Genomic DNA, 6,537 nt, shown 5'->3' with positions numbered 1-6,537 from the left:
AGAATCGAAACGATGTTTCTTCTACCATAAACCTAAAATTAGATACAAAAAATGGTAATTATGATACCAATTTCTTTAACAAGCTTCTGTAATAATAAGTATGTAAAGTATTTGCGGTAAATGTATGAAAAAAGTACGTACCAATTCCCTTAACGTACATCCAAGCATTTTCATCAGAGTTTATCCGAGCATAATACAAACACAAACGCATATCTTGTATACGGAGTGTCTAAAACATACGACATGAATTGTCTCTTTTTTAAGCCTGTATGGATATAAGATTTATAAAATACTTTAAAAATGAACAAAATTTTACGAAATCGTTTTATTATACTTAACATTGTTATCACATGCCTAAAAACAACAAAAAACATTTTTATGGTCTTAATGAAAAAAAAATTTCTTGTGAATTGATAAAATCATTCCCTTGAATTGTTGTTTTAAGTTACTACTTTAACTATTTACTTATAAGTCAAACGAGTATAATATATTGGTACTACTTTCAGGATACGCCGTATTTTAGAACTACGTATTTGTTTAAATTTTATATCCTGCAGCGCAGACACCTGAATCAAATCACGATTTAAAAGAAAATAAAATAAAAACGTACTTTCTTATCAAAAAAGGATTAATATGTCCATTATCAACGTTTCGTCCAATCTAAGGATATATTCTTAAAATGGCTACAATAATAAAATTAAAATGCTTTCGCCTAAAATATATGAGAATGTTTAGTAGTGTAGGCTCCTCGAAAAATATAATATCGGAATATTCTTTTCTCCTTGAAATATTTCTCCTCTTTGAATATTATGAGATGGGAAGATTTCTAGTTAAAGTGAAACGACACAAGGCTGTTTCCCGTTTTTTTTCCGAAATCAAACATTTTCATTTCGAACCTGAAATAGAGTATTTTCAATCTGGAGGGATTTTGAATTTAACATACTTTACATACATGGGAATAAACATATTATAATTAGAATCTCCTTGCTTTTATATAAATTCTCAATTCATCGTTCTTATATCCACGATTCGTTTATTGAAAAACAACATTTCGGTAACAAATAATCGAACATCTCGGAGTCCCAAATTACAATATTCTACGTCAGAGTAAGGCATCAAATATGTGTATCGAGCTACCCACAATTGAAGCCGAGATGACTTAAATTGCAATTAAACACGCTAACCGCTAGACTGCGGAGACGGACCAATATACAGGCAAGCAACCCCTGTACAAGTTGGCAAGTAATAATAAAGCTAGTCCGACAGTGGGTAGCGGTAACAGATGCACCATGCAGCACGTGGTACTCGGGATGACATGGGACAGAGTGCACCTTGCGCGAATCCGCCATTGGCTACGCGGCTCAATCGGTCACGGTTTTCATTCGATTAATCCACCGTATCGCGGTGAACGCCGCATTATTGCGAGGCCACAATGAAAGCGACCGCCATTACTCAAAATGCGCATAAGCAACGATACAATAATATACAATATACGTATTAAACTAGAAAAGAATATGCGGGGAGATTGGATCTGCGATACTTACCCCTAAACCCACCCCATGGTGGTGATGATGATTTTACTTAATGTCCGAGTTAGTTAAGGTTTATGCCACGTGCTCGCTGAAAGAAAATGAAGCGATACATTATATATGTCATTTGAAGAGAAGAGATACAGAAGTTTGGTATGAAGATTAGGTATATTAACCGTAGATTGATACCACTTGAAATAGATTTATTTTTTTAATAAAAAAAAATATAATTAACATTTTGTACATTTATTAACAAATTTATTATTCATTTCATTCAAACCCTTATCCGCACCCCAATGGGGCATAGGGCACTTCATTATATAAACGCAGTTTTATCTTGATCGTTAACACTCAAAGGTGATCAACCCTCCGCTTCCGGTACCAGTACAAGGTAATATTGAATACATATATGAACACATTTATTATATATACTTTAAAATAAGCACCTTATCATTTTATATATTGAATTTGAATACAATATATGTATACGTATCTATGGTATATTTCAATATTTGCTAAGGTATTTCTATAGTTCAACTAACACTCTTCGAATATTTTTTATGAATTGGTATTAACTTATTTTTTTTACCGGTAATTCTTTTTTTCTAAAATTAATTATATCCTGCTACCAGTATAATACCACATTCACGTTTTTTAAAAGTCTTAAACAAGTGCGCAAGTACTTAATAAAAATATTAATATCTCCACCCCTACCTAGGTACTTGCGTCGGTACAGACCTCACGTGGTAGAATAATTTAAATGCTATTGTTAGGATATTGCTCACCCCAATGCACAGAATATCGAAGGGATACTTTATTGGGGGAGAACAATTTTTTTTTTATTTACCGCCCTCATATTAAAATAGTATTCTAAACAGTTTATAATAAACCCGCGATTTAAATTGGGAATGCAAACACCTACCGTACATACTTAATGCATAAATATAATATGCTTAATATTTTTGTGCTATAAAAAATATCATAAAATTGGTAGCGAAGTTATTCACACCAATCAACCAAAAATCAACATATATTTACCAAAAATTATGAATGTAAGGATTTGATTTATCGCAAAGAGAATCCAGATGACACACATGTTATATATATATATATATATATATATATATATATATATATATAATATATATATATATATATATATATATATATATATATATATATATATATATATATATATATATATATATATATATATATATATATATATATATATATGTATATATGTACACTACACCCTTTGATAACAAATATTATAATAATAAGATATATCTGATTTTTCAATGATTTTTATATTTATAAATAGGACGCTAGGTATGAATAAACGTTATTAGTGAATTATTTTTATTCGTCATAAAATGCACAATCACATTTCGTTCTATATATGGAATGATAGACCTTGATTATTCACCGAGTGCGATTGTTATTTTTAAATACAAATAACCCCCTTTTTAAATAATTACACCCTGTTCGTCAGCTGCGTCAACATGAAGAGATCTATCCTGAAGCGCCCCTGGACGACCTGCCCCAACCCCTGCAAACCTGTACCGAGCGCACTGCGCACTGCGCACTTTATATTTTGATCTGATCATATCAAACCTGTGCAGAGGTTGTCAAATTTCACAAACAACCTGATTATAGTTTTTTTTCCTTGTTTTTAATAACCAGCAAAGGCTCTACTTTTTAGAAGCTTGTCTGCAGGAAGGATAGTAAGGATAGGGAAGGTAAATTAAAAAAATACATCACTCAGACCAATTGAAAATAAATCCTTCTTGAATTTATTTTGCCAATAATTCAAAAAATATTAGAAAAACGTTTTCTTATGACATAATGTACTTCTCATGCTTTGTAACTTACTTCTCTTTTTTTTTAAGTATTGTACTTTAAATTCTTCATTTAATTAATGTCAGAAAACTAAAGAAAATCTTTTAATTTTGTCGATCTTAGTCTATATTTTAAAAATTATTTATATCATTTTATCGTTTAATAAAAAAGCTCTCATTAAAGGCATGAAAAATATTTTTTATTTATGTAAAAAAAATGGAAACTAAGCTCTTTTTAATTTATAGTATTTTTCTTTAAAGATATAAGGTGTAGTTATGAAGTAAAAATAAAAAAATTATAGAAACGTCGACTTAATTATGACAACCAAATTTTATGATTTATAAATGTATAGATAGATAAAATATAATATTATTACCGTTCCTTAGTTGTTTACCCCCGCCCCGCCCCGTTTCCATTTCAGAGATCCCATCTCTTGTTTGGCCGAGTGTTTGGATTAAGGTTATCAGATTTAGCAGGAATCAAACGATTGTTAGTTTTATCGTACGCACTCATCGACACATTCAGCGAAGCGAGGCTGTATAAACCAATTAGAAGCCAAGTGAAATGTAATAAGTCCCAATTGTATTACCATGTGTGGTGTATACCATTGGTGTTGTCATGAGCCGATAAAATATAATATTAACTTATCCAAATAAAACTGTTATAGAAAAAACGTGCGTTCTTTACAAAAATTAAGTTAGTTATTCAGATTCAAGAGGTTAAAGATACAGTTTCAATTGACTATGACATATTTCTTCCATAAGGCGTGGTAAAATCGTTATTAGAAGCATACAGTCGAAACTACAATATTTTCATAACTCCATTTAATAAAATGTAAACCAATACATATTCAAAATTAAGTCATTCCTATCCTGAATAACTTACTTCCCACCAAAATACAATTTACGAATTGCACTATGGTCTGCTGCTTTTTTAATATTCAAATTCGAGTAACATCTTATATCTATTTGAGTAGAAGTATTAAACTAAAATGGGCTCTACGTCATATATTAATGAGAAAGTAAGGATTTGTAGAGTACGTATGTATACACATATCGCTCACTACTTTCAAGAACGTCGTAAATCAAAAAACTTGATTTTTCAGGAGAAAGTTTTTAAAGTTTAAAAATATAATACAATGTATTAAAAATAAATATCAAGCCACTTATTGCACTTTTTACTGTGCAACAGATCTTTTTAGGTTAAACCTGAAGGTTTTTTCTCCATTTGAAAAATAACTAATTTATTTTAAAAAATAATTAAACAATACCTTTTCTTCAAAATGCAAAAACAACACTTTCTGCCCTGTAGCGGGTAAATATTAAGTCAAAAATATACCTCTTTTGCTGGGATATAGTACATTTTCTGGGCATTCCGAAAACATGCACAACTGAAAATTGACGATTTTCGATTTATGACGTTCTTGAAAGTTTGTGAGCGATATGTTTACTACATAATTTATATCTTCGACCGCAATAATGCGTTTAAAAATATTAAAGCCAATATTTTTAATACACATTATTGTGTGTATTAAAATCTGAGTTTAGTAAGATAAAAACACAATTATTATTTTTTCATAGCATTTTAATTTACTCATTTACACAGTTGACGCCTAAACTCAAATATTGATCTAAATTTATAAAGTGTAGGGCGGACGGTGTAGTTATAAAGTATGAATATGTGTAGCTTTCACTGGAAAGCTTGTAATAATAATCCACCCATTGAGATTGGGAAATGGTACTTTAAATACTTTTTGATAGCGCATTAATGCCCTAATTCCCCTCCATGCTATTTACTTCGGAATTAATGTCACTCTACTTGCACACACGTGCAGTATGTCATTTACTGGGAAGGAATTGAAACGACGTGTTCTTTTAGTATTTTAACACATTTTACTACAAAATATAAAACGTTCAAAATGTTTGCGGTTTATCTTCTCGCAAAGGAAATATTTTTTGTATTTGGGTAGAAATATACGGATTTAAATAAATTTGGAAAATTTTAATAGTATATTATGAAGGTAATATTACCTTAAGGGACCCGTGCAGATTGCCTTATACAAACTAGTACGAGTATGCGTATGCAACCCTCAGTACCCTAGCTATATCTGGCATTCTCCTCTTTTAACCTGGTTTTCCTCCTCTATTTTATTTCCTATATTGTAATAATGTCCTTCAACCTTACTTTATACACTCGTGACACGTATCCTTTATTCCACTCATATATTAAAGAACCTGGACTGATCAGCTTTCCTTCTTTCAGTTGAAGATGAAACTAACACCGCATTGACCCGACGTGCTGCCCTATGTACCGTCAGGTAAGGATAAGGGTCAGAATATCCATGAATCTGGAGCGCAAAATTGATTAAATTTTTGTCAAAGCTGTATTTAGGGAAAGTTTCTTGTAAATATTAAAATTTCCTTAAAAAGTGGCATGTGCAAAGATATTACTGATTTTATTTGGTATCACTGCAAAATATGCACATATTTACATAATGTGAATATCTATCTGTTTTCAAGAAATTTACGTTTATCACATATTTTAATATCATATTTAAATTATCCTAGTCCTAGATAATGAATTTCAATGGTTTATAATATGATGTGGTCGCATGATATATTTATTTTTGTGATTTCACTTTTAAGTATTAGTAACAATTTTTACAAAAAAACTCAAAATAACTTTCTGATTTTCTTTGCGTAGTTTAGTAAAATTTATAATATCATTTCGGTATTTTTTAAACAATGTAATTTTTAAGATGTGTGTAAATTTTTCTCTTCTTACTTATATCATTAACAATAATTTTTATAAAATTGTTTCACCGTATAAAAACAAATGTTTATAACGAAAATGTATAATTTATTCAATAATAATAACTAAATCAACTCAATATGTGAAAAATTACATATTTAATTTACAATACAGATATTATATGCGTTAGAATCAATTTTAATTAAATTTATTACAGTATATTATGATTTTTTTACAAATTCGGTAAAATATTTTAACGAAGTTTACTTACAATTTTAAATAAATCTAATAAGCGGTGATAATAATAAAAATCCTACAATTAGTATATTTAAGTTATTGACATTTTTTTAATATTTTTAAATGGTATAATTACCAATATAAAAAATACAAGGCAAATAAATTTTCTTTTTTCCTA

Source organism: Brachycentrus maculatus, unplaced genomic scaffold (genome assembly GCF_059751285.1).
Source record: "Brachycentrus maculatus isolate JH-2025_06_01 unplaced genomic scaffold, ASM5975128v1 h1tg000093l, whole genome shotgun sequence".
Classification (NCBI taxonomy): domain Eukaryota; kingdom Metazoa; phylum Arthropoda; class Insecta; order Trichoptera; family Brachycentridae; genus Brachycentrus; species Brachycentrus maculatus.
Note: the sequence above shows the minus strand (reverse complement) of the source record.